The sequence below is a fragment of the Orcinus orca genome, chromosome 6, assembly GCF_937001465.1.
Source record: "Orcinus orca chromosome 6, mOrcOrc1.1, whole genome shotgun sequence".
In the NCBI taxonomy this organism is placed as follows: Eukaryota; Metazoa; Chordata; class Mammalia; order Artiodactyla; family Delphinidae; genus Orcinus; species Orcinus orca.
The window spans coordinates 18899751-18927491 of NC_064564.1; positions in this window are offsets into that span (position 1 = coordinate 18899751).

The following is a 27741-nucleotide window of genomic DNA, read 5'->3' on the forward strand; positions in this document are numbered from 1 at the left end:
CCACCTCATGGCTACCACCCTTTCAGATTGTTCACCGATGTGTCTGTTTAGTCAATGAGTTGTCTGGACATATATATTAACCCAGGGCTTTACCTTAATACAAAAGCTATTTGTCCTTTCCTTTTGTAAAGACTTTTTCATTCCTTCTAGCAAAATACTGAGGTTACATTAAAAATAAAATCCTGCCCACCAGTTTTAGATTAAGACCATCACAAGCAACATTGTAGAGAATTACTGTAAATGTGCATATAATTATTGTTCCAAGTTGTACCAGTAAATTACCATGGACATAATTTGAAGTATTATAGTTAAATGAAAAAAAAAATAAGTTGCTTTTGGATGCAAAATCAACAGTATCTACTTCCAAAAAAAGGACACAGAAAATTAAGGGAATCATCTGGGTGATTTATGACTAAATTTCCAAATCTTCAAGGCTTGAGTAGTCAGATTATTATATCTCCCTTCCCCAGTTCCCAAAGTATGTATGGATCCAGCCAGAAGAGTTTTTAAAGTTCATGTATTTCCTGACTCGTGACATTTCACAAGTGAGAATACACAATAAGAATGGCTTCCAGAGAGGGCGTCTGTTCTTCGCTCAGACAGGACGGGGATAAAGGAGCAGCTGCTTTGGGGACTCCGGCTCACTCGGGCCGGGGGGAGGGAGGGGCACGGAGTGCGGGGCGAGCCTGCTGCGGCAGAGACCGGCTTGATGTTGCACCAGCCTGAGGCGCGCCGTGCGTTCTCCTGGGAATAAAGTGAAAAAAAGGAAAAAGAAAAATGGTTTCCCCTCTGCATGGCTGCTGGGAATACCTAGAAAGTGATCTGTCTGCATTCACACTCAACAGAACTCACCAAAAATCCATGAAGGCTGGTGGGCATACAAGGAGGTGGTCCAGGGAAGCTTTGTCCCAGACCAGTTTAAGATTTGAATAAGAAAAGCAAGAGCCTTGTTTTTGGCCTGGCTTTGAGATGTCTGGGAACAATTAACAAATTTCTTCAATATTAAAAATAAGTTGGTATTTTAATAATTTTATACTAAAAATTGAATTTTTTCATTATTAAAGTATGTTATTTATCTGTTATCTTGTAAAACAAGAACTAGACTTGTTGACAATAAATGCTGTTTATCATTACCTCAAAAAAAAAAAAAAAAAAAAAAAAAGAATGGCTTCCAGTCCCAGTGGCATAGGATGTTTAACAGGGATTAATCATATCCATAAATGTCTCTCTCAAAACAAAACGTTTTGCTTATGAATGACGTCTGTTGCCATGTGATGTTTCTTTCAGGTGGTGACTTCGCAGATGAAAAATGACTAATGCACGATACCCAAAATAACTTATATCTGCTCCGTCCCCATCTCCCACACACTTCTTCCCGCACACACTTGTTTTAAGAGAATGGAAATAAAGGCAAAACAATCTAGGCTGCCAAATTCCATTGTGTACAGAGTAGTCATTTTCATCCTAGGGTAATATCCCAACCTCTTTTCCCTTGCCTCTCACTCATGTCCCTGTCTTTTTAATTACAGAAAGCATTCTTCTTGGACTCCTGCCCCCAAAAACTCAGAGGCACTTTTAAGCAGTCTTTTTATTATCAACATCTCCTAGCTAGAGGTTGCTGAATAGAGATGATTGAAAAACAACACTACACGACAGGATACTTTCATGTACTTGAGTCTTCTCTGAGCAAGAAGATTAAAGAACTCGTATGATGTAGAGCTGAGGAGGACCTAGGAGACTGTCCATATCACCCTCCTTGTGTTGTTAGAGACCAGGACAGAGGCACAGACAAGCCAGTATCTTCTCACACCACGTGCTAGCTAACTCTTCTAGCTAACTCTTAATAGACTGCCTTTTCCACTCTGCCAATCTACCCAGTTGTTAACATAGCACAGAATAAGGATTAGAGAAGGTTCCTAAAGTCACGTGGTTGTTTAGACCTCCAGGTAAATATTTTAAATAGAAAGAACCAAATAGTGACTAAACTTGAGATTTTTCTAAAGGAATCAACTAAGCAAACACAGTGAAAAACTGGACAAACTTGAATTTTATTTCCTCTCATCTAATCCTTATTTCTTTTCCAGGAGATATTAATAAGAATAGAGAATTAGAAGAGTTTGAAGGAGGAAGGGATAAGCAAAGATCTTGATGACTCAAAAAACAGGTAATTCATAGATTATCAATTCCAGTATTGTCTATTAAAGTTAGTAAACCATGGGTCTCTCGGCCACTCTACAGCACCAAACAAATTTTTTGGTGAATTGAATTAAGCAAATATGGAGAATAAAATAAAATCAGACTAAGATATCTAGTGTATTTATTTCAAGAGGCCCTTTGTCAGGTGGAGAAAGATTCATTTCTGTGAGTCTTATAATGTATATTTTCCTCCTTGCTTTATTGGTTAGGAAGCCCAGAGTTAAATTTTTAACCTCTCTGTAGCAACGATATCATTCCTATTGCATATATTTTGTATACTAATCCTAATTCTACCACCAATTTATTTTTATCTTATTTGTAAGTTACTTCACATCCTTTTTGGAATGAGCTATAGTATAAATCAATCATATAATCCATAAATTACATATTTTCTCTCATTTCTCAAAAAAAGATAAAGTGTTTATAGGCATAAGCTGGAAAAAAACATCCAGGGTAAAATGTATTTTATATAGTAGTAAAAATGTCATGTATGAAACTTAACCAAGAAACAGCACTCTCCTTTATTTCCTATATGTAAATAACCCTATTGGAACTTGATGTAAATTGCATGATAATATGCAGAAATAAACAGGACCATCCTCAAGGAAGCAGAACTTGGAAACTCAATTATGCTCCCTTCTCCAAGCACAAAATTGATTTCCAGGTGATAGTTACTTAAAATGAACACCAAGCACAGCCTTTGGGCCAGGGGAGTATGTTGGAAAATGTCATAGAACTTGTAGTTTGAGGTGGGGCTGGGGCAGATCTGTGTGTGTGTATGTGTGTGTGTGTGTGGCGGGGGGGTCAAGTCACCTTCTCATGGGTATAACAAAATCCTTCTAGTCCAGAAATTGGACTCCATCAATGCAAAGAACAAAATCCTTTGGGCTGCAGATGTCATATATACTTGAGACGTCTCCGGTTGACAGTATTCAAATAAAGGTCCCTTAGTTTGTTGTTTTTTTAAATGGTAGTAAAATATACATAACATAAAATTGACCATCTTAACCATTTTTAAGTGTACATTTCAATGGTGTTAAGTACATTCACATTGTTGTGCAACCATCACTACCGTCCACTTCCAGAACACTTGACATCTTGCAAAACTGACACTTTATACCCATTAAAGTACAACTTCCCATTCCCCTCTCCCTGCAGCCACTGGAAACCACTATTCTACTTTCTTTCTTTAGGAATTTGACTACTTGAGATACCTCATGTAAAGGCTATTGTGAATAATGCTATTATGAACATAAGTATATAAAAATTTCTTAGAGGCCTTGCTTTCAATTATTTGGGGAATATCCAGAAATGGAATGGCTGAATCATATGGTAATTTTATTTTAAATTGTTTGAGGAGCTGCCATACCATTTTTCATAGCAGCTGCACCATTTTGTATTCCTGCAAACAGCGCACAAGTATTCCAATTTCTCTACATCCTCATCAACCCTGATTATTTTCTGTTTTTGTGAAGTAGCCATCTTAACGTGTGTGAAATGGTATCTCATGGTTGTTCTGTTTTTGAAACAGGATTTTCAGAAAATTGCTCTTCATTTCAGCCATTACATTTAAGAGGACAAAAGAGTGTTCGAGAAAAGATGAGTAGATTTACAAGTTATTCGTAAGAGACAACAATCCTCACCAACCTTAACTCTGTTAATAATACGAAAACAAGACCTATTCTTTCCTAAGCCTCAAAGGCCTTGCCTAAGGTCTCAAGCCACTAAGACTGAAAACTATGTAATGGTGTAAATCACCAGGCGTGACTGGTAGTGATTAGTCATGACTGCTGAATTTCTTCTGGAACAAAAATAGGTGGCAGTAAATAAGATAGTTAATAGGCCTGTCTATTTAAAGACAAGGAAGAAGTTCCAATACATCCTTTTTGCTCTTTTTGCCCCCTAAGCATTTTGCATTTGATAAAACCCAAAACACATTTAGCCCTGAGCAATAACCACCCCCCTCTTTTTTTAAACACATGTGTGTCTCAAGAGAATGAATCCATATGTTTCTGATTCATTTACAATTAATTCATCAAAATGTTGTTTTGATGTCCAAGAAGCTTTATTGAGGCTCTCTCATGAGTCTTTTTTCTTAGAAACAGGAAATCATGCCTTGCCAAGAGCCAAACTCAAAACACACCAAAGGATTTTGAGCTGAGTTTGAAACATTGAGACTTCAACATCTAAGCGACTGCCAAACTTGGACAAAAAGTCCATCTCTTCATCTAGACATGCAAGCCAAACTCAGATTTAATATCAGATTAATCTCTGGCTCTTGAGATGCCCGGGATGACTTGAGCCTTTTGGTACAAGCACTATAAGATTCCAGGTGAGCCGCAAAGCAGTATGAACATGAAAAGGAAGACCAACAGAAGTTTTTAAAGTGTACACTAGCAAGACACAGTGACTTTATAAAAATGCTTACAGACAGCACATCCATTGATAAACCTCTGAACAATCTCCTTTCTTTCCTTTTTGTAAGCTATCTCAAACAGAATGGCTCAATACCAGGGGATATTAAGTAGCAGAGAGTCCAGGCCGTTCTTTAATTCTCATGCTCCCCCCATGTACCAAACTTTCCTCTTCAGAGGCCAAGGCCACTACCTCTTCAAGGCTCCAGGCATTAACATTTCAACCATCTCTAGGATTCTGTTCCTCTTCTACCTAAACTCACACAGGTTTAAATCTCACATCAATCTTCCTCTAATGCTTCAGTCTAGCCAAACAGATCAGCTTTCTCCAAATCTCATCTTATGCTTTCAGATCAAGTCTTTGCTCCCATCATCCCAAGTTCTTCTGCCTCTCTGAATCTCACCATACTTCCTGCTTGAATCTTGCCTCCTCGTTAAGGCCATACTTGTCAACCTCAGGCTGATGTCATCTTGTCTCCTTCAGAATGCCTATAACACTTATTTTTAGGATATATGGTTATTACCATGTACACCTTTGTAACACCCCTTTTACTGTCATCAAATACGCAATAAAAAGATGAAACTTTCAAATGTTGTGTTGCGTCCACATCTAGCAGCTACCTAGCTGCACGAGGGAGCAACTTGAGATAAAACTGATGGCACTTAGAGAATCCTATATGTGATAAGAAATATAGAAAGATATTTTAATGTATGTGTGACTCTAGTTTTGTAATTATGAAAGCGATAAGATGATGATGATATAACTTAAGATGATGATATAACTTAAGAAGGGATCAACTCGAGGTCTAATTCTGCTAGAATCAGATATATCAGGTTTATTCCTGAGTTGCCTTAAAGTCAATTGTAATTATCAGAGAGAAAAGAAAACAAAAAGTAAAATACTCTTTTCACTTTAATTCAGATCAATGAAGAATGACTGGTTAATGATATGGGAGTGTGTTACCAGGGTTCTCCAGAGAAACACAGAACCAATAGAGATTTATTAGAGGAATTAACTCATGTGATTATGGAGGCTGAGAAGTCCGCCATCTGTCATCTGCAAGCAGGAAAACCAGTGAGGTAATTGTAATCACAAGTCCATCCCTTGTCAACTTGGCATTCATATGCATCTCCTTAAACCAAACTTAATCTCCAAATAAAAATATTAACAAGGTCCTAATCCAACTTAACATGATACAACTATCCTGCTTACAACCAAAAATTCACTAATCCCTTCCCCAGAAGAGGAGGCAAAGTCCTTAAATAACGTTTATTCTTCTGATATCCTGTAACTTAAATACTAGATGTGAAATTAGCAATCCTTAAACACTGATGTAAAGTGTTTAACATCTGATACTATGTGATAAGGGAATAAGAGAGGAAGGAAAACAAAGCAATTTGCTTAATATATGTATATATACATACAACATATTCATAACAAAATAAAGAGGAAACACTCATGACAACTATACTACTCATTTGTGTAGGTGGTCATATGGTCATGACCAGCATTTATAACTACCGTTTTTTACTACCATTCTGTATTCCCTTTGTCTTCAGAAGCACCTTAGCTGTTCATGGTTCTTTAGCTGCTGGAGTGAACAAAACCTTCACTCCTGAAGGGTCTGGGACACTACTCTTTCTGCCTGGATTGAGTTGTAGTTTTCCACTGGCCTTAATCATGGGCACAGTAACACTAAGAAACACTCTAAAGGATCTCCTATGACCCACACATAATCCCAGCCAGCACCATAACTCCCTGCTTTGTTCGTTGATTCGGAGGAATGAAAAACCCAAAGTGGCCTGGTGGCTGACTTGACTTCCAGTTCAATGAAACCACTGTTGTATCCCCTGGTGAAAGTAACCCTCCCTCGGGAAATAAGACCTGTGGGCCAGTAGAGAATAAAGTCATGGAAACAGGAAGTAAACTTTTTGCTAGTGGGTAACTAGAGGTACTCCTGAGTGATGCCACTCTTATTTCTACCCCTTGATCCTCAGACCCATGAATCCTTGTCATGGGAGAAACATATTGGATACTGACTCAGGATATTTATAGCCTCCTGGAGGTCTCAGCCCTGCAAATTACTGTCACCTAGCTGCCAATGTAACTGAGTCTTCAAAGGGCTGTTTCATCATTCTATCAGGCCAGCTGCTTCAGGATAGTGGGAAACATAGTAAGATCAGCGAATTCCATCATCATGGGCTCTTTGCCACACTTATTTTGCTGTGAAGTAAGTTTCTTAATCAGAAGCAATGCTGTGTGGAATACTATGACAATGGATAAGACATCCTTAGGTCCACAGATGGTAGTTTGGGCAGAAGCATTGTGTACAGGGAAGGCAAATCCATATCCAGAGTGTCTATTACAACAAAAACAAAACTGTCCCTTCTATGTTGGAAGTGGTCCAACGTAATCAACTTGCCACCAGATAGCTAGCTGGCTGATCACCCAGGGAATGGTGCTGTATCAGGGGGTCTCTGCTGCTGTAAGGTTGGGCACATAGCCGTGGCCATCACCAGGTCAGCGTTGGTCAGTGGAAGTCAATGATTCCGAGTCCATGCATAACCTGCGTCCCTGCCACCCTGGCCAATATGTTCATGAGCCCATTGGGCAATGACAGGAATCTACAGAAGGGTAGACTCGATTATTAAAATCATCCTCTGCTAAGGTCACCCTTTGGCGGAACACAAATATCTTCATGTATTTTGCCAATTCAGAGAGGTCTATCCCTATACCGCTTACCAAATTTCTTTGTCACCAATTTTCCAATCTTGTTCAATGACCTATTATTTTTTACCAAGGTACACCATACATTGGGGAAAGGGAAATAATCAGACATAGAAGACTTATTGGTAAGGCATTTGTTTGTCAGAGGGTGGGAAATAAATTGGATTAAAATTCAGGGGCCTTTTACTTCAGTGGAATTTCTAAGGGTACAGTGGTGTAGGGCATGTTGGGATATCTCCCTTCTAAGGTGAAGGATGAGGTGTTGCATTTGGTCCATCCTACAGTCAAGAAAGAAGCACAACACCCGGTGGCTCTCTTTGGATTTTAGAGGCAATATCTTCCTAATCTGGCTGTCTTATCGCAGCCTGTTAATCGAGTGACCAGAAAAGCTGCTAGTTTTGAGTGGAGCCCAGAATAAGGGAAAGCTTTACAGTAAGTCCAAGCTGCTGTGTGAGCTGCTTCACCAGTTGGGTCGTATGATCCAGCAGATTCAATGACACTGAAGTGTCAGTGATACATAGGGATGCTATTTCGAACTGCAGCACAGGCCTTTCAGAGTTTGGAGAAAGGCCTTGACATCATCTGCAGATAATTACCCTTCTTTTGAGAAACAGCTTTTGGCCTGCTACTGGTCCTTACTATACACTGAATGCTTGAGCATGGTCCACCAAATGACCATGGACCTGAGCTGTCCTTCATGAACTTGGTGCTATCAGACCCACCGAACCATAAAGTTGAGTGTGCAACTAAGTGTCCATCAATACATGAATGGATGAAGGAGCTGTGGTATGTATATGTATACAATGGAATATTACTCTACTCAGCCATAAAAAAAAATGAAATATTGTCATTTGCAACAATATGGATGGACCTAAAAGGGTATCATACTAAGTGAAATAAAAGTCAGAGAGAGAAAGACAAATATTGTGTGATTTTACTTACATGTGCAATCTAAAAAAGAAAACAAATGAACAAACACAACAAAACAGAAACAGAGTCATAGATACAGAGAACAAACAGGTGGTTGCCAGAGGGAAGACGGTTGTGGGGAGGAGAGAAATTGGTGAGGGAGATCGAGAGGCACCAACTTCCAGTTGTGAAATAAATGAGTCACATGTATGAAATGCACAGTGTGGGGAATATAGTCAATAACTATGTAGTATCTTCGTATGGTGACATATGGTAACTAGACTTACCGTGGTGATCATTTTGAAATGTACAGAAATACTGAATCATTTTGTTGTGTAACAGGAACTAACGTAGACTTGGAGTTCAATTATACTTCAAAAACAAACAAACTCATAGTAAAAGAGATCAGACTTGTGGTTACCGGAGGTGGGGGTTGGTGGAAGAGGAACTGGATGAAGACAGTCAAAAGGTACAAACTTCTAGCTATAAGATAAATAAGTAGTAGGAATGTAACGCACGACATGATAAACATAATTGCTGCTGCTGTATGTTTTATGTGAAATTTGTTAAGAAAGTAAGTCCTAAGAGTTCTCATCACAAGGAAATTTTTCTACTCCCTTGATATTTTTATCTAGGTGAGACAGTGGATGTTCACTATTGTGGTAATCATTTCACGATGTATGTAAGTCAAATCATTACACTGTACACCTTAAACTTATACGGTGCTGCATTTCAATTATATCTCAATAAAACTGGAAGAAAATTAAAATTAAAAAAATAAATTAAATGCAAAAAAACCTCCTTGCAGTAATATAATAAAGAGCATCCATGTGGAACAAGCAAATAAATAAATAAACGAAAACAGTGAAGCAATGTGGAGACATTAATGGTAAACTGAGACTTTCAAAAGGATACAGGAGGAAGATGAAAAGTATGCTGGAGATATTTTTCTGTCTACCTTAATCTGGAGAAGTAGTACAGATCCACCTGCCACTGGAAAGGCAAAAGGGGAGTGAGGCTATTTTTTAAGGTTTTGTTTATGCTAGAAAGATTCAAGAAGATGACAAACACTGCCCTTGAAAATCTCAAAACCACAAAAACCATCCCCCTGACATCAGATGAAAGAGATCAAGTCAGGGAGAGCTCTTGATATCAATATGCTGCCAGTCAAAAGAATAAAATTTCCCCTAAGTCCAAGTCATGCTAGGTTACACTCAGCTCCATAAAACAATAGGTTCAGTTTGGGTGGAGGGAGGACAAGACACCTGAGAAAGTTTCTGATAACAATGGCTTGAGAGAAGTGGACATAATCCGTTTCCAATTCTTAATTGTCAGTAGAATTATTGATTTATGGTTCTAAAAGATAGGTATCTGGCATTTAGGTGCAATATAAAGAGAATCTGACTGATCAGTCTTAGGATTCCAAATTTACAACATATAATTGAATAACTGATATTCAAAAGTTTCAAATTCTTATAAACTTAATATACAATTACAAATTAAGAGATTTTTAGAGAAAATTAATTTATTAGATTATAAAATCTACTTAAGAATTTGGGAAGGTTTATCAGACAATCAAAGTACTTAAGATATATTAAAATGATAAATGCATTTTAAAATATTTTTAAAACACTACGTTTATATGTGTTACCAAATATTAATCAAATGCTTCTTAAAAAATGATTACTAAAATTTGTTACACTTATAAAGAGCAAAATAAGAGATGATGTCAGTTAGGAAGTGGAATAGGAAACCCCAGATCCTCCTCTTCCCATGGAGGCACCAACTGAACAACAATATATGGACCAATTCCCTTTGTGAGGAATTGAAAAAAAAACAAAACAAAACAAAACAGAAAAACAGTTAAGAGGCATTTCTACATCAAGTGAGCATGAAACCAGTTTCATCAAAGCTGGTGGGAAAATTCATGGCATTCACTCATCACAGTCCCTCCCACCAGCATAGTGCAGTAGAGTTAGGAGGAAACTCTCAGCTCCAGGTTAGTTCCTGAGGAGGGAAAAAGAACACTGGACTGTACATCCAATATTCAGACATTCTGAGGGTCTGCCTGTGGGACTGGCTTCTGTCTTGCTTGAATCTCAGTGCTGGAAGGAAAAGTGTTCCAGGTTGGGAACCACTGAGGACAAAGGTGACATTCTGGGCTAGCATGCACTTACTGACCATAATCCCTCCTCCTAGCTCAACTTGGAATAAGCAGGAGAAAACCCCTAACTTCCAGCTTCTCCTTGAGGTGGGAAAGAGTTGGAACATGTGTACAACATTCTAGACTTTCAGGGGGCTACCTGAGGGACCAAGTTCTGTTTCACAAATTTGGAGCATGGATGATACCTGGCATACTCTAGAAGCCTGGGGGCTTGCTGAGGGTAAAAAAGAGAGCTGGGAGGCTTGCAGCAGCTCTGGAGCACCTGTAGTACCACAGATGGACATGAGAGGGAGGAAGAGATTACAGATTCCTGAAAGAAGACACCAGCAAATTTCTCAAATTGAGAATTTACCCACAAATCTAGAGAAGATCCATCCGCAGGAAAAGTTTGAGAGGTCCACATAATCTCTAGGCAACCTGACTGGTGAAGTTCTTGTGAGGCCAGTTCATACAGATTGTGAAAAGTGCTGGTTTTTTTCAAATATGCAGATCCTAACACAAAGTTACAAGACACATGAAGAAATAGGAAAACATGGGCCATTCAAAGGAGAAAAATAAAAGTCCAAAACCTAACTCTAAACAAATGGAGGTATATGAATTATCTGACAAATAATTCAAAATAACCTTTATAAAGATGCTCAAAAAGCTCAGGAAAACAATGCATGAACAAAATGAGAATATAAACTAAGAGATTAAAAAACTATTAAAAAGAACCAAAGAGAAATTTGGAGCTAAAGAATATAATAACGAATTTGAAAGACTTACTGGGGGTGGAGGAGGGGTTTTCAACATCAGCCTTGATCAAACAGAAGAAAGAATCAGTGGACTTGAAGCCAGATCATTGGAAATTATCCAGTCAGAGAAGTAAAAAGAATAAAGGATGAAAAACGATATAGAAAGCCTAGAAGACTTATGGGGCACCATCACAAAGAAGAATACATGCATTATGAGAGTCCCAGTAGAAGAGAGAAAAAACGTAGAAAGTTTATTTAAAGAAATAGTGGCCAAAAATGTCTCAAAGCTGGCAAAGAAAAAGTACATTTGGTTTCAAGAATGCCAGTGGATTCCAGTAAGGATGAACCAAGAGTGAACATCCAGACATGTTATAATCAAATTGTCAAAAGTCAAAGACAAAAAGAGAATTTTGAAAGCAGCAAGAGAAAAGCAACTCATCACATACAGGGGTGTCTCCATAAAATTATCAGCAGATTTCTCAACAGAAACCTTGTAGGTAGAAAGGGAATAGGATGATATATTCAAAGTACTAAAAGAAAAAAACTGCCATCCAAAAATGCAGATTCTGGCAAAACTGTTCTTTAAAATGACAGAGAAATATGGATTTCTATAGATAAGCCAAAGCTGAGAAAGTATCTCACTTCTAACCTGCCTTAAAAAATATGTTAAAGTGAGTCCTTCCAGGTGAAATGAAAGGATACTAAATAGTAACAAAGGCGTATGGAAGTATAAAGCTTGCTGGTAAATATATAAACAAATACAGAACACAGTATTACAACAATGGTGGTGGATAAATCACTTTTAATTCTGGTGTAGAAGTTAAAAGGAAAAGGTATAAAAAATAACTAATAAAGACATGTTAATAGATACACAGTATAAAAGATATAAATTGTGATATCAATAATATAAAGTGTGGTGAGAGAGGGAAGAAGTAAAATAGTACTTTTTTTAAGTAATTGAAGCTATTATCGGTTGAAACTAAACTGTCATGAATAAGATGTTTCATGTAAGCACAATGGTAACCACAAAGAAAATACCCATAGAAGACAAAAAGAAAAAGAAAAAGATATTAAAGAATATCACTTAAAAATCAACAAAACACAAAGAAAACAGCAAGAGAGGGAAAGAGGGCTAAAAATGTTACAAACCAAACATAAAACACTTAACAAAATGGCAATTATATGAAAAATTATATGCCAAAAATTGGATAATATAGAAGAAATGGATAAATTCCTAGAAACACACCACCTACAAAAACTGAGTCATGGAGAAATAGAAAATCTGAACAGACTTATAACTAATAAATGTATTGAACCAGGATGTGAAAACCTCCCAACAAAGAAAAGTCCAGGACCAGATGTCTTCACTAGAGAATTCTACTAAGCACTTAATAAAGAATTAGTACTAAAGAATTAGTACTAATCCTGAAAATTATCCAAAAGCCTGAAGAGGAGGGAATATTGATACTTCTTAACTCATTTTATGAGGCTAGCATTACATTGATACCACAGCCAGGCAAAGAAAATACAAGAAAAGAAAACTATGGCCCAACATCCCCGATGAGTACAAATACAAAAATTCTCAACAAAAACTCACAAATAGAACTCAACAGCATACTAAAATGATCTTACACCATGACCAAGTGGATATATCTAGGATGCAAGTATGATTCAACATATGAAAAACATTAACATATCAAAGGATTAAAATCACATGATTATCTCAATAGATACCAGAAAAACACTTGACAAAATTTAACACACTTTCATGATAAAAATTCCAACAAACTAGGAATAGAAGGAAATTACCTCAATATAATAAAAGCCATATCTGAAAAGCTCACAGCTAACATCATATTCAAACGGGGAAAACTGAAAGCTTTTCCTCCAAGATCAGGAACAAGGCAAGGATGCCTACTCTCACCACTTCTGTTCAACATAGTACTGGAAGTCCTAGCCAGAGCAATTAGGCAAGAAAAAAAAAAGCATCTAAATTGGAAAGAGAGAAGTAAAATTATCTGTTTGCAGATTACATGATATTATATAACCCCAAAGATTCCAAAAGAACTGTTAGAACTAATAAAAAAAATCCATAAAGTGGCAGGATAAAAAATCAGCATGCCAAAATCAGTTGCATTTCTATACACTAACAATATACTAGCTGAAAATAAAATTAAGAATAAAAAAAAACATTTACAATAGCCCCCCAAAAATAAAACACTTAGGATAAAACTTAACTAAGGAGGTGAAACACTTATACACTGAAAACTGCGAAACACTGATGAAAGAAATTAAAGAACAAACAAACAAATGGAAAGACATACATGTTCATGGGTTGGAAGAATTAATATTGTTAAAATGCCTATACTAACCAAAGCATTTTAAAGAGTCAATGCAATTTCTATTGAAATCCCAATGGCATTTTTGAAGAAGAGAAGAAAACAATTATAAAATTCTTATGAATCCACAAAGAACTTTGAATAGTCAAAGTTATCTTGAGAAAGAAGAACAAACCTAGAAGCATCACACTTCCTCTAACTTCAAACTATATTATGAAGCTATAATAATCAAAACAGTACAATACGGGCATAATGACAGTCAAATAGATCAATGGAATAGAATAGAGAGCTCAGAAATAAACGTGCACATATAGAGTCAACTCACGTTCTATAAGGGTACCAAGACTACATGAAGGGAAACGAATACTCTCTTCAACAAATAGTACTTGGGAAACTGGATATCCACATGCAAAAGAATGAAATTGTACCCTTAGTTTATACCACACAAAAAAAACAACTCAATACACAAAAAACAACTCAAAATTGATTAAAGACCTCCAAACAAGATCTAAAACCATAAAACTCCAATAGGAAGACATATGAGAAAATTTTTATAACACTGGTCTTGGCAAAGATTTCTTGCATATGACCCCCAAAACACAGGCAACAAGAGCAGAAACAGACAAGTAGGACTATATTAAACTAACTCCTGCACAGCAAAGGAAACCATCAAATCAGAGTGAAAAGGCAACCTACAGAATGAAATAAAATATTTGCAAACCATATCCCTGATTAGGAGTTAATAACCAAAAAATATAAGAAACACATACAGCTCAAAAGCAAAAAAAAAAAAAGACCTTATTTAAAAATGTGCAAAGGACTTGCACAGACATTTCTCCAAAAAAGGATATACAAATGGTCAACAGGTATATGAAAAGATGTTCAACATCACTAATCACCAGGAAAGTGCAAGTCAAAGCCATAATGAGATATTACCTCTCACCTACTGAGATGGCTGAAAGAGAAGAGGAAAGGAAAGGAAAGGAAAGGAAAGGAAAGGAAAGGAAAGGAAAGGAGGAAGGAAGGAAGGAAGGAAGGAAGGAAGGAAGAAAGAAAGAAAGAAAGAAAGAAAGAAAGAAAGAGAAAGAGAGAAAGAGAGAAAGAGAGAAAGAAAGAAGGAAGGAAGAGGGAGGATGGAAAGAAGAAAAGGGGAAGGGAGGGAAGGAAGAAAGGGAGGAAGGGAGAGAGAGAAAGGGAGGGAGGGGGTATAGGAGTGAAAGAGAAAAAGAAAGAGAATAAAAGAAAATAAGAGGTGTTGATGAGGATGTGGAGTAATTGGAATTCCTGTGTCTTGTTGGTGAGCATGTAAAACGGTGCCGTAACTGAAAAACATGGAGTTTTCTAAAAACATTAAAAATACAACTACCATATGATCCAGCAATCCCACTTCTGTGGATTTATCCAAAAGTATTAAAAATTGGATCTTGAAGAGGTATTTGTACTCTCATGTTCATTGCAGCATTATTCACAATCGCCAAAAGGTGGAAACAACCTAAATGTCCATTGATGAATGAATGGATAAAGGTAATGTAGTTATTATATACATACTTAGAATATTAATCAGCCTTGAAAAAGAAAGAAACCTTGTCATATGCTACAACATGTATGAACTTTGTGGGCATTACGCTAAGTGAAATGAGGCAGTCACAGGAGGACAAATACTCGATGATTCCACTTGTAGGAGGTAACTAAAGTAGCCATACTCATGGAAGCAGAAAGTAGAATGGTGGTTGCCAGGGGCTGGGGGAGGGGGAAATGGGGCACTGCTCAGTGAGTATAGAGTTTCAGTCATGCAAGATGAAAAAGTTTTAGAGATCTGCTGTATAACCATGTGCATATAGCTAACAGTACTGTCTGTAATACACACTTACGAACATTTTGAGAGTAGATTACGTTATGTGTTATTTAACCACAATAAAAATAGTAATAGCAGATAAAATAAATAGCAAAATAAGATTTATGTTAAATCTAAATGTTTAAATGTCTATTAGTTGTGGGGATTTGGAACAATAATTCAAATTCTAGTTGAAAAAGAAGTACTCTGACCTGGCAATCATGGTCCTTGGTATTTACCCAAAGAAGTTAAAAACTTAGGGCTACACAGAAAATTGCACACATATGTTTATAGCAGCTTTACTCATCTCTGCCAAAACTTGGAAGCAACCAAAATGCCCTTCAGTAGGTGAATGGATAAATAAATCGTGGTACATCCAGACAATGGAATATTGTTCAGCACTTAAAAAAAAAAAAGAGCTAACGAGTCATGAAAAGACATGGAAGAAACTTAAATGCATATTACTAGCCCTCAAATGCCAATCTAAAAATGCTACATACAGTACGATTTCAACTATTGGACATTCTGGAAAAGGCAAAATTCTGGAGACAATAAAAAATCAGTGGTTTCCAAGTTGGAGCAAGGGATGAATAGGCAGGGCACAGAGAATCTTTAGGGCAGAATTGCATAAGCTGTTGATGCGCCTTAGAGACTGTTGCCTTTCAAAAATTCTTGCCTAAGAAAGAAAAAAATAATATGTGTCTGTCATGTTTCAGTCTATTTATACACATATCTTGAATCCTCACAATGTTGTAAATTAGATATTATCTTCTCTTAATGAATGAGGAGACGGTGGCTTGAAGAAGTTAACTTTAGCTACTGGCTAAAGTTACACAACAGGAAAGTGCAGGGCGGGGTTCAAGCCCTTCTGAGTCTGGTCCTCCCTCCTCTGCATGCCTGCTGTCTCTAACTCTTCCGATTTAGTTGTTTGGCCTAGTCAACACCGTTATCTGTTGTCTTAGTTAACTGGGGCTTCTGTAACAAAATACCATACACTGGGGGCTTAAATGACAGACATTTATTTCTCACAATTCTGGAGCCTGAGAAGTCCAAGATCAAGGTGCTGACGGATTCAGTTCTTGGTAAGGTCCTGCTTCCTGCTTGTAGACAGCTGCCTTCTCTCTGCGTCTTCACATGGCCTTTCCTCAGTGCTTGTGAATGGAGAGAGGGAACTTTCTTTCTTCCTCTTCTCGTAATGACACTAATCCCGTCATGAAAATCATACTCTCATGACCTCATCTAAACCTAATCACTTCTCAAAGGCCTCACCTCCAAATACCATCACATCTGAGGTTAGGGCTTCAATATATGAATGGCAGGGGTGGGGGTGGGGGTGGGGAGGGGGATGACAAACATTCAGTCCATAGCACCTGCTCTCTCTATATCAACTTGTCAGCTCTCGGTCACTGTTCTAACCATCTCTGAGTCCTCAGCTTCTCCTTAAAGCTAGAAGGCGAAAGTGGTGCTGACCGTCAATCCCCATCAAAACCTTCTGCCCCTTTGACTGCACCAAGTGTAATAATCATGATTTTATACATCTTTTGTAAAATTTATATGAGCTCATATATTTCATTAATACATACATAGTCAATAGATTCTTAGACTGTTAAAGCCAGAGGTGAGCTTCAAGAACAGGTAAATCAACACCTCATTTTTACAGATGAGGAGACAGTTTCAAGGAGAAAAAAGAACTTACTTCACAGCCTAGTTTATTTAGTCCACAATATGTGTTACTAAATTGAATCATTTCATTTCTGTTTTTTGTTTTTTTTTAAATTTTTTCTTATCTTTTCTGATGAGAAGATTAACTCCATGAGAACAGGGACTTTTGTCACTGTTATACCCTCAGAGTTTAGATAAAATATATATTTTTAATATTTTTAATATACTCTCCATTTAAATAACAAGATTTTTGGAAATAAGAAACACTATATTAAGTATAGACATATATTTAAGTCCAGCAAAAACATTCATTTATACAAATGAACATAACTACTGTTTTTCCATGTCCAAAAGCTTATTTCTAAATCTTCTTCATATTCAGAGATTCAAGCCTTTTGAAACTTTCTGCCTTTCAGTGGCATGTGAATCATCAGACGTATAACTATGATCTCAATTACTCTTTTATTTATTTATGTTTTTGGGTGAGTCTTCAGTCAGATGATACATATAAAAACATGTATCCCAAAGTAACTTGGAACCAAGTTACATGATCTTAATTACTCTTGATCAACAATGTAATTTCGTGACATAAAAAGAATCCTGGAATTTTTCTTCTTGTATTTCCTGTTTGGTTAAATTCATCTTTTATATCTCCCAAAATTCACGCATAAACACCTGACAGAAAGGTTGTTGATATTTTGAATCTCATATTATTATCTTGAAGTTTTGTTTGTCTGCATTTTTTGCATATCCCATGGGTCTAATTTAAGAGAATTGACAGTTTCTACATGACTTTTCTGTATACCCAGTAACTTGTTCTACGGTACTGCCACATAGAGCTATCTTTTCATTAAATAGTTCTTGAATAGGCAGAAAGAATTGGGCTGTAATTCCTAATTCAAACTTTATCCCCACCAGATCATGTTGAAGAGTATCTGTGAGCATAAGTTCATATAGCAACGATGGGTCTTGAAAAATTGCTTTGTGCTCTGTGCTTTACATACCGTAATGCCTCAGATAGAATTTCATTAAACATTTTATTAATACTAACCAAAAAACCTAAGGGGTAAGCTTGTTGCTAATGTCCTAATGAATCTTAATGCCAATCAATGACAAGATGGAGAAAAATCATATACCTCCAACAACTATACTTATCCTAATCCTTTTACTCTGGAAAACTATACTGAAATAATGGCATATCTCAGATTCTTGTGAGCATCCAGAACCTCCCCTCTCCCCAAATAAGACGTAGAACCAATAAAGGTTTAAAAAGGGAGAGAAGAGGAAAAGGAAGGAAGTTGGTAAGTCAAGTTTCAGCAATAAAATGTGTTTCTTATACTTCCGTGTTTATTTTATTGAAATTTACCATTTCCCATAATTGATTACTTTGAAGGTTTCTGGTGTTCGTACCATGTCCAAGTCATAAGGGCGACTGAAAGGCAATACATTTCAGTATGATCTGAATAAAGGATATAAGAAGAGTGGGAGACAGAGTGAGACATGTGGGAGGGCAAAACAACAGGAAAATGTGATGCGGAATTCGTGTGGCACAGGACCCATGCTGTCTCTCAAAAAGTTTGGCTTAAGTTGTTGTTTTGAGAAAGCATTCCTTGGACATATTTGTCTTCAGTTATTAATTGCTCCACATTGGCACTGTCAGGCCATCAGTAATGTCTAAAGCTTTAATTTCAGATGAGTAAGCAAGAGGAAAGTATTTCAACGTCACCCAGTTTCAAAATGGAAGGTGGTTTCCTGAATCTTGACTACAAGCACGAGTGTGCCTTTCATGAACTGGTATCAGGCAAGGGATAGCAAAAGATTCAAGATGCTGCAAAACACAGATTTTATAAGCAGAGGTTTTGACTTCTTTTTTAAAATTTTTCTTTAATTGAAGTATAGTTGATTTACAATGTTTGTGTTCATTTCTGCTACACAACAAAGTGATTCAGTTATACATATATACATTCTTTTTTTCATATTCTTTTCCATTATTGTTTATCATAGTATATTGAATATAGTTCCCTGTGCTACACAGTAGGACTTTGTTGTTTATCCAGTCTATACATAGTAGCTTACATCTGCTAACCCTAACCTTCCAGTCCACCTCTCTCCCAACCCCCTCCTCCTTGGCAACCACAAATCTGTCCTCTATGTCCGTGAGTCTGTTTCTGTTTTGTAGATAGGTTCATTTATGTCATATTTTAGATTCCACATATGAGTGATATCATATGGTATTTGTCTTTCTCTTTCTGACTTACTTCACTTAGTATGATCATCTCTAGTTACATTAGTACTCCAATGTATATATATATATATATATACCACATCTTCTTTATCCATTCATCTGTTGACGGATATTTTGGTTGTTTCCATGTCTTGGCTATTGTAAATAGTGCTGCTATGAACATAGGGATGCATGTATCTTTTTGAATTCTAGTTTTGTCTGGTTGACTTCTTTTAAGTGCATATTACTGAAGCTCTGTTTCACTTTCTGAGAAACCCCAGGATTTAAAATGAAATGGTATACTTCCTCCTTTTACATCACTTTGGAGAAAACTGTCTCTGTCTAAGTTACTCGCTAGTCTGCCAAAGGATGAAAGTAAACAGTACCTAACAACCAAAACAAAAATACATTGAATATTGTAAATTAATTAGAGGGAAGCTATTAGAAACTCAGAAGGTTGTAGCAGCCGGTCTGTGACAGTAAGAAGGCAAATATACCAGCCTCTGTCATTTTGACATCAATTGACTAATTTGCTCCAGGTTTTCTTGAGGTTTCTTTTAGTGCGTTTAAAACTGCAAAAGCATTTATTTTGGTCCCAAGATAAAAACCTTTTTACGCAATGGTGCATATTTCTAAGGTAACAAGGTTTGCACTGTCAAAACCGCCATCAAAGAGAGGTGGGGGGAATGCTACCTGTCCCGTTTATTTTGTTAGGCGTCAGCTTTACCGAAGCACTGGTTTGGAACTTAACCTAATTTCTACCGTACAGTTGCTAGTTGAAAGAGGGAAAAATGCTTTTCAAGTGATTTCATCTTTTCTGATATCATGAAGAAGGAAAATATCTTAGACACCAATGTCCTAGGACATTCTATTCTCTAACCTGGTACCCAGAACTCGTGCATGGTAGATTAAACGCAAGGGAAGAGGCAGATGTCCAAAAGATAAGTGAATCCAGATGTTTTTCCTGCTTTTTATTAATGCTGTGCTCCAGCTGTTCCATTTTTTATACTGGTAAAGTCTCAATTAGCATAAAGGATGAAATAGCAGAAGGTAGAGGTGTTCTGGAACACTAAAGCGCCAAAATAATATTTTCTACAAAATTGAAGATAACACCCAAAAACTGGGGCCAGACATCTCTGCATATTGACAGTTTTCAGAAGGAAACAGTTGCTGGCCTTTAGCCTCCTACTGGAAAACAAGACAACAGTCTGCACGACTCTACTGGCCAATGGGCAAATCCCCAATTGTCCTCAATTAAGACTGTCCCCAAGAAAATACCAAAAGAAACAGAGAACAAATATGTGTGGTTTTTTTTTAAGCCTTTCTTTCTCACACACAAATAAAGTAGACCACAAGAATGAACAAAGTTTAAGAATAGCAAAACAAATTAAAAGTATACCAGCCTTCACTTTGCTGGAAGCTACGTGCAGCTCGACAATGACATGTAAGATGTTCATTCTTAGTCTAAAAAATGTTTTCCTGGGACAGCTGGAGGGCATGGCTCAGTGGTCTGAACATCTGGTTTGATGTACCTAGACTCCTTGGAGCCATGGGCTGAAGCCCTGGTATGATTTACTTAACTCTTTATCTTTTGCAGAACTAAAGAGAATTCCCAACTCTTTAGTGTGTGGTTCTTGGGAAGTTTAGGGAAAGATGTACCCACCCTGGCTTTGCTTGGAGATAAAAGATTTCAAAGGATTAAACTTGACACTTTAACCCCAAGTTACTTTCTTTCTCTTGTTTACTGCCACTGGAATGCCATATTTGATGTTTATGTAGGGTCTTTCATTTAAGGTTTTTAAAGTACTCACTGACATGGTCTGATGGCAGAAATGAACAATGCTCATATTTTAAGGATGAGAAAGATGAGACATCAGAATCCCACAGTAAGTTAAAGGAAAGGCAATAATAAAATTTGGTCCCTACATTGGAATGCACAGTCATTTTATATGACAGAGCTTTCGGGTGGGGGGGGAGGAGGAAGGTCAGACCAATGTGCACCTTGAACTATAAATTAAAAATTCAGTACAAGTGAAATTGTAACCGAACCCAGGTTCAGCCACTCGCCACTCATAAGCCAATAACTCGAGAGGCAAGTGTCAGTAGAAAGGAAAGTTGCTTTAATCAGAAAAGCCAACAATGGGGAGGTGGTGGACTCATGTCCAGAGACCAACTCCAAAGATTCTGCTCAGCCACCATGATAGTTTTTAAAGGGAAAAATGGGGTGAAAGAATCTCAGTGAATCATCAAGGCAGGAGGTTGGGTTCTGCATCATTCTCCATTGAATGCAGACTGGCTGACTCTTTCTTGAGATGTTTTCTTGCCTGTGTGACCTGCCTGCAGGATTGCTAAGGGGGGCTGTTGGGGGTACTTCTTTTTATCTAGGAAAATAATCAATAGAGTAGACAAGGCATGGTGTGAATTCAGATCACAATTCCTATAATTAGGTTCTTTTAAGGTTAGAGGAGAACAGAAATGGGCAAACAGGAAAGGAGCAAAAGACCTGCTTTCAAAATGCCCTGTAAAGATAATGATCAATCTGAAACAAAAGGAATGTAACAGCTTTTTTTTTTTTTTTTTTGTGGTACTACGGCCTCTCACTGTTGTGGCCTCTCCCATTGCAGAGCACGGGCTCCGGATGCCCAGGCTCAGCGGCCATGGCTCACGGGCCCAGCCGCTCCACAGCATGTGGGATCTTCCCGGACCGGGGCACGAACCCGTGTCCCCTGCATCGGCAGGCGGACTCTCAACCACTGTGCCACCAGGGAAGCCCTGTAACAGCTTCTTTAAACCTAGTTGTTTAATCGTCAAGCTGATGGAAATAATGCCCACCTATAAGGGTCCATGCAAGGATAAAATGAAATAACATCTGAGAATGTGCTTAACACATAATGGGTGACACGGAAATGCCACTCTCTCTTTCATTCTGACCCTCAAGGATGGCATTATAAAATAAGACTTAAGAACTTTCTACTCCCAGAGCAAGAGGTATGGGAGAGGATACTTTTTAAAAGTCTTGATGTCTGATCCCAAACTCTCAATCCTTTCCTTGGGATTGGGATTAGCAGAGGCAAATGATTATATGTAGGATGGATAAATAACAAGGTCCTAATGTATAGCACAGGGAACTATATTCAATATCCTGTGACATACCATAATGGAAAAGAAAATGAAAAAGAATATATATATAAAACTGAGTCACTTTGCTGTACAGAAAAAATTAACACAACATTGTAAATCAACTATACTTCAATAAAATTAAAAAGAAAAGGCAAATTCCAAAATTTTTCAGTTTTGACGATAATTTTCAGTCAAAATAATAATACTTGTTCTATATAACTGCATTTATAAGACAACATATAAGAATTCCGTAGTAGATATGAAAGAAAAAGAAACTAAAAGGGACCAAGAAAATAAAAAAATAAATTAAAAAAAAGTCTTGATGTTTCAACCAAATAATCTGGAAACGGCAAGCCAGCAGAACTTGTGTTGTTCTCTTTAACACGGCATACCCTCTATTTGCTTACCCATTCTGTTACACATTCAACTTTTTTTTTGTTTGTATTTTTTCTTTTTGGCCACTCTACCCACAGCTTGTGGGATCTTAGTTCCCCAACCAGACCTTCGGCAGTGAAAGCGCAGACTCCTAACCACTGGACCGCCAGGGAATTCTGTCTGTTAGTACATTGAAGTACTTGTTATGAGGTGAGCACTGAGGATACCAAAAGCAATAAGTGAGACCCTCACAAATAGTTAAAGAGTCTAGTGGAGAGAGACAGACATGTATACAAATAGTTGCGAGGCAGGATGGATGACACAATAAACCATTTAACAACTATTTAAAGACAGCTAGTGTGGGATATAATTCCTTTTATTTCCCAGAGTACTCTGCCCATATCAACTATTCAGGAAGATTTTTTTTTTCTGAAATCAGGTTTTAATAATGATGGCTATTAGCATAAAATCTGCTCTGCCTGCTAAACAATTGTCACCGTCATCCATTACACAGGGCTGCTGAAAGACTTAAGTGAGTTATTTTACATAAGGCAGTTAACACAGTGCCTGCACATACAAAGCACTCACTAGCATTTTTATTATAATTATCATGATAATACCAAAACCAGTTCATCACTATAATAACATAATCATATCATCACTATAATGTTATCATTAAGTATAGAAAAATTATATCCCAACAATCCTGAAAACTGGGGCAAGGTCAGTGGGGATGAGGTTGGGGCAAGGTCCAACCCGATATATACAATCAAAAAGAGTCCTCGGGGCTTCCTTGGTGGCGCAGTGGTTGAGAATCCGCCTGCCGATGCAGGGGACACGGGTTCGTGCCCCGGTCCGGGAGGATCCCACATGCGGCAGAGCAGCTGGGCCCGTGAGCCATGGCCGCTGAGCCTGCGCGTCCGGAGCCTGTGCTCCGCAAGGGGAGAGGCCACAGCAGTGAGAGGCCCGCGTACCGCAAGAAAAAAAAAAAAAAAAGAGTCCTTGGATAACCCATAGGTGCTTCATTTACTCAACCTCTACCCAGGTGCAAGGTCATAAGAATCTGAACTGGGACTGTTCTAAAAGGCAAATGAAATAAGCAGTCCCTTTAAAAGCACTTCAAAAGACCTCCCAACAAATACCTCCCTATTATACCAACTGCAGGTTCTTGAAAGTCCTCTAGCAAGAAACTCAGCTTGCATATACTTGGAGAAATCATATATTTCTCTAAAGCAGTGGTCTTCAACCAGCAGGATATTTTGCTCCCACTCCCCCAGGAGATATTTGCAATGTCTGAAGACATTTTAAAAGGAAGACATTTTAAAAGGTCACAACAGGGTAAGAGGGAGTGGGGAGAATAGGGGTGTTATTAGCGTCTAATAAAGTTCAGAGATGCTGCTAACCATCTTACTATACACAGGACAGACCCTGTAACAGAATCATGTGGTCCAAAAATGCCGTAGTGCCAAGTTGAGAAATTTTGCCCTAAAGGAACATGTAGTTATTTACCCCTACTTAGTTAGGCATTCCCATTCATTATCTTTTTCACCTAATTTCAAACTACGGTGTAAATAATTGGGCTATATCTTCCTTAAACAAGGATAAATAGGTGCTGTGGGCTGGAGAAAAGGTAATGAGCAACAGGGCATTTACTCTATATGGCAGCAGAAGAAAGGAATCTAAGCAATACGAAAATTTTCCTATTTCATATTTTACCCAAAGGCAATCTCAATGCCTTTCCTTGCAACAAACGTAATTTAAAAAATGGTTGGAACGCACACATATGAGGTGCTCCATCAATTCCCACTGTATGATTGATATCAATTGTAAGTCCAGATTGCATCTTGTCATGTCCCTGAGGAAGATGAAAAACCAGACTTCTGAAGATCCAAGAGTTTAGCAAATGATTTAACAAAATATTTTGAGCAACTATTATATGTCAGACAAGGTTCTAGAGGCTTGAGATACATCAATAAAGAAAGCAAAGATACCTATCCTTGGGGGACTCACATTCAATCAAGTTTTGAGGAAAGGGCAAGAAATTCTTGAACTGGAGTGCCTCTACATATGGCATTATATTTTTCCAACCTATTTCTCTTTCTTGACTGAAAAATAGAAATGAATTTTAAGACAGTTTTTATCTACATTAGAAATTAATCTATTTCCAAGGCAACGAAGCAAAATAGATTGCAGTAGTAAGCAGTCTTTTTGCAGATTGTTGTTTAAGAAATTAAAATTTATGATGTGTAAGAAACAAATATGAGGAAGACATCCAAGCCTGCGTATATTTCTCTAGTCCAGGTAAAAATGGAGATGGAAGATTGAGAAAGAGAAATATCATATGATATCCCTTATATGCAGAATCTAAAAAGAAATAGTACAAATAAACTTATTTACAAAACAGAAACAGACTCACAGACTTAGAGAACAAACTTATGGTTACCGAGGGGAAGCATGGGGGCAAGAGACAGTTAGGGAGTTTGGGGTCGACATGCACACACTGCTAGATTTAAAATGGATAACCTACAAGGACCTACTGTATAGCACAGGGAACTCTGCTCAATGTTATGTGGCAGCCTGGATGGGAGGGGAGTTTGAGGGAGAATGGATACATGTATATGCGTGGCTGAGTCCCTTTGCTATGCACCTGAAACTGTTACAAATTGTTAATCGGCTATACTCCAACATAAAATTAAAAGTTTAAAAAAAAGAAATATTAAATAAATATCTGTACTATGACTTGCCCTGTTTTAGGAGGAAGTCTTCCACAACAAGACAACAGACAGCTTTTGAAATAGCCTGCCCTGATGGTGTTAATAACAAAAGTCATTCAGACATTTAGTTTGGGTCTGCACTACATTTGAAAGCACAGGGCTATTTACCCTGAATTCTCCCTGATTAGCTTCAGTGAGAGCATTTAATCACTTCTCCAATAGCCTCAGTCTTGAAAGACTAATGACAACCTGGATTTGTCCCCTTCTTGTACTCTGAAAGCCTAGAAAATAGGCAGGCAGATAAATGTTACTTGCTTGAAAGCTCTGCTGAAGTTCTGTCCCCCCAAAGATACCAACAGTTCTGGGAGGCTTTGCTGGGTCCTCCTTTCCCCATGTTTTTCCTATAAAATACATATTTATTTGTTGAGCTCATAAGATGCATGGAATTCCATGAGGAGAACTGAAAAGGATTCATCTGGAGCCTGATTATATGCCTCACCACTGAAGCATATGACACCTCTGCTTCTGTTTGCTGACTTCCCACAGAGATGCTACAAATCAGTAGCCCCAGAAACCCCTGGAGCCACCAGCAACAACAAGCCTTTAAATCTCTTTTGGTTCTGGAACTTGGACACAAGTTGAGCAAAGAATGTCACATATTTATACTAACATTTATGCAGGATGATTTCTGCCTTTACAGTTCACCTCTATAGTTAATTACTATATTCAACTTTGCAAACTAAAGAAATAGAACAGTAAGGTCAGTGTCAGACTGCTCATAAATCATTTTTTAAAAAAGGAGATGAGGGGACATATTGAGTCTTCTGACTCACGATAAGTCTCATGGTATAACTGATGAATTCTAAGTTTTGTACCCAGGAGTTCTGGATACCCCTGTGGCTATAATGAAATAGCTCCAAGAGGCCATCACTCAAGCCATGCAAGTTACTAGTTTCTGTTCCACTTTCTGGCCTTCCCACCAATGCGGAACATTCATCAGGCATCTTCAAGTTTAAATATTGATACCATGACATCTTAAAGCAAGGGATCACAGTATGCTATGTGGTTTAAGACCATTCCTAACATGAAGAATTCACAAAATTAAAACAAACACCATGCCTCTACCTTTTATTAAAATTTAATATATGGTTCTGAGTGGTCAAGTCCAAATCTTAAACTTCCTTTGAAGGTCAAGTCCAAATTTTAACTTCTACCAAATATACCCATGATAGTCAAAGATCTTCAATAAACACAGTAGTTTGAAGGAAAAAGTGGATCTAGCAGTTAGATCTTGAAATGAGGAGTGTTAGTAGAAGGTCAGAGAAACTTGGAGAAATATTTTAAAAGATTGGGTGAGGCTAGGGATTGAACTTTTTTTTTCCTTTCATTTCTGTGGTTTAGGATGGCAGGCCACTATATAAGTGATCATGAAATCAATTTCGTGGTGCACCAATGAGCATTTTTCTAATGAAATAGACATCTGTAAAAAACAGTATGCATGTTTGGTTATGGGTCACAATATAAAATGTGTTTCTAGAAAATGCTGCATGCCCACTGACCTAGAAGCATGTTTACTGTGTGCACTAGAAGGTGTAAGAGGCTTTTTAAACTTTTCCTGAATCTTTTTGGGAGCAAGTGAACTTGATCATCATGTGGTCTGAATTAGTTCAGCACTTCTTCCCTCCAAAGGAGCCAAAGAATTTGATGATCAGGTTCACTATTCGGCAGGACTGGACAGTTGCTATTGGCCAAAGAGTATTGCCACATGGCCTTAGCAAGTATCTTAAACTTCCTGAGTCTCAGTTTCTTCATCTGTAGAATTGGGAACACTATTATCTACTTCATAGAGTGCAAAGTAATAACTACTAGCAAACAAAAGCATTTAATACAGTTCTCAATACAGAGTAAGAAATATATAATAAGTGTTTCCCTTCTTTCCAGCTTTCATTCAGGGAAAAAGATACCTTCTGCCATTCCCTGTTCCCGTATAAAGAGACAGGTCACCTTTCCACACTGCCAGGAGTTGGGATGCTGTGACATTGTCAAGTGCTTTTCTGCTGTCAAGTTAATGAAAGATTACACACGCCCCCTCTCCCTGGTCAGCACAGCTTGCTTATGGAAAAATCGGAAAATACCTAAGAGCACTAAGCAAGAATCATCTCTGTGTAAAAGCAATTTTCTCCAGCTTTATGAGTGAGAGCAGCTGTAAATCACTCAACCCATTTACATTTATCCTGCTTTTTAAAGCGGGGTGGCGATGGGAAGAAGGGAGGGATATTTACCCAATGAGAAATGTTACCCTAGGACAGAAGAGAAAATGTTTCCAAA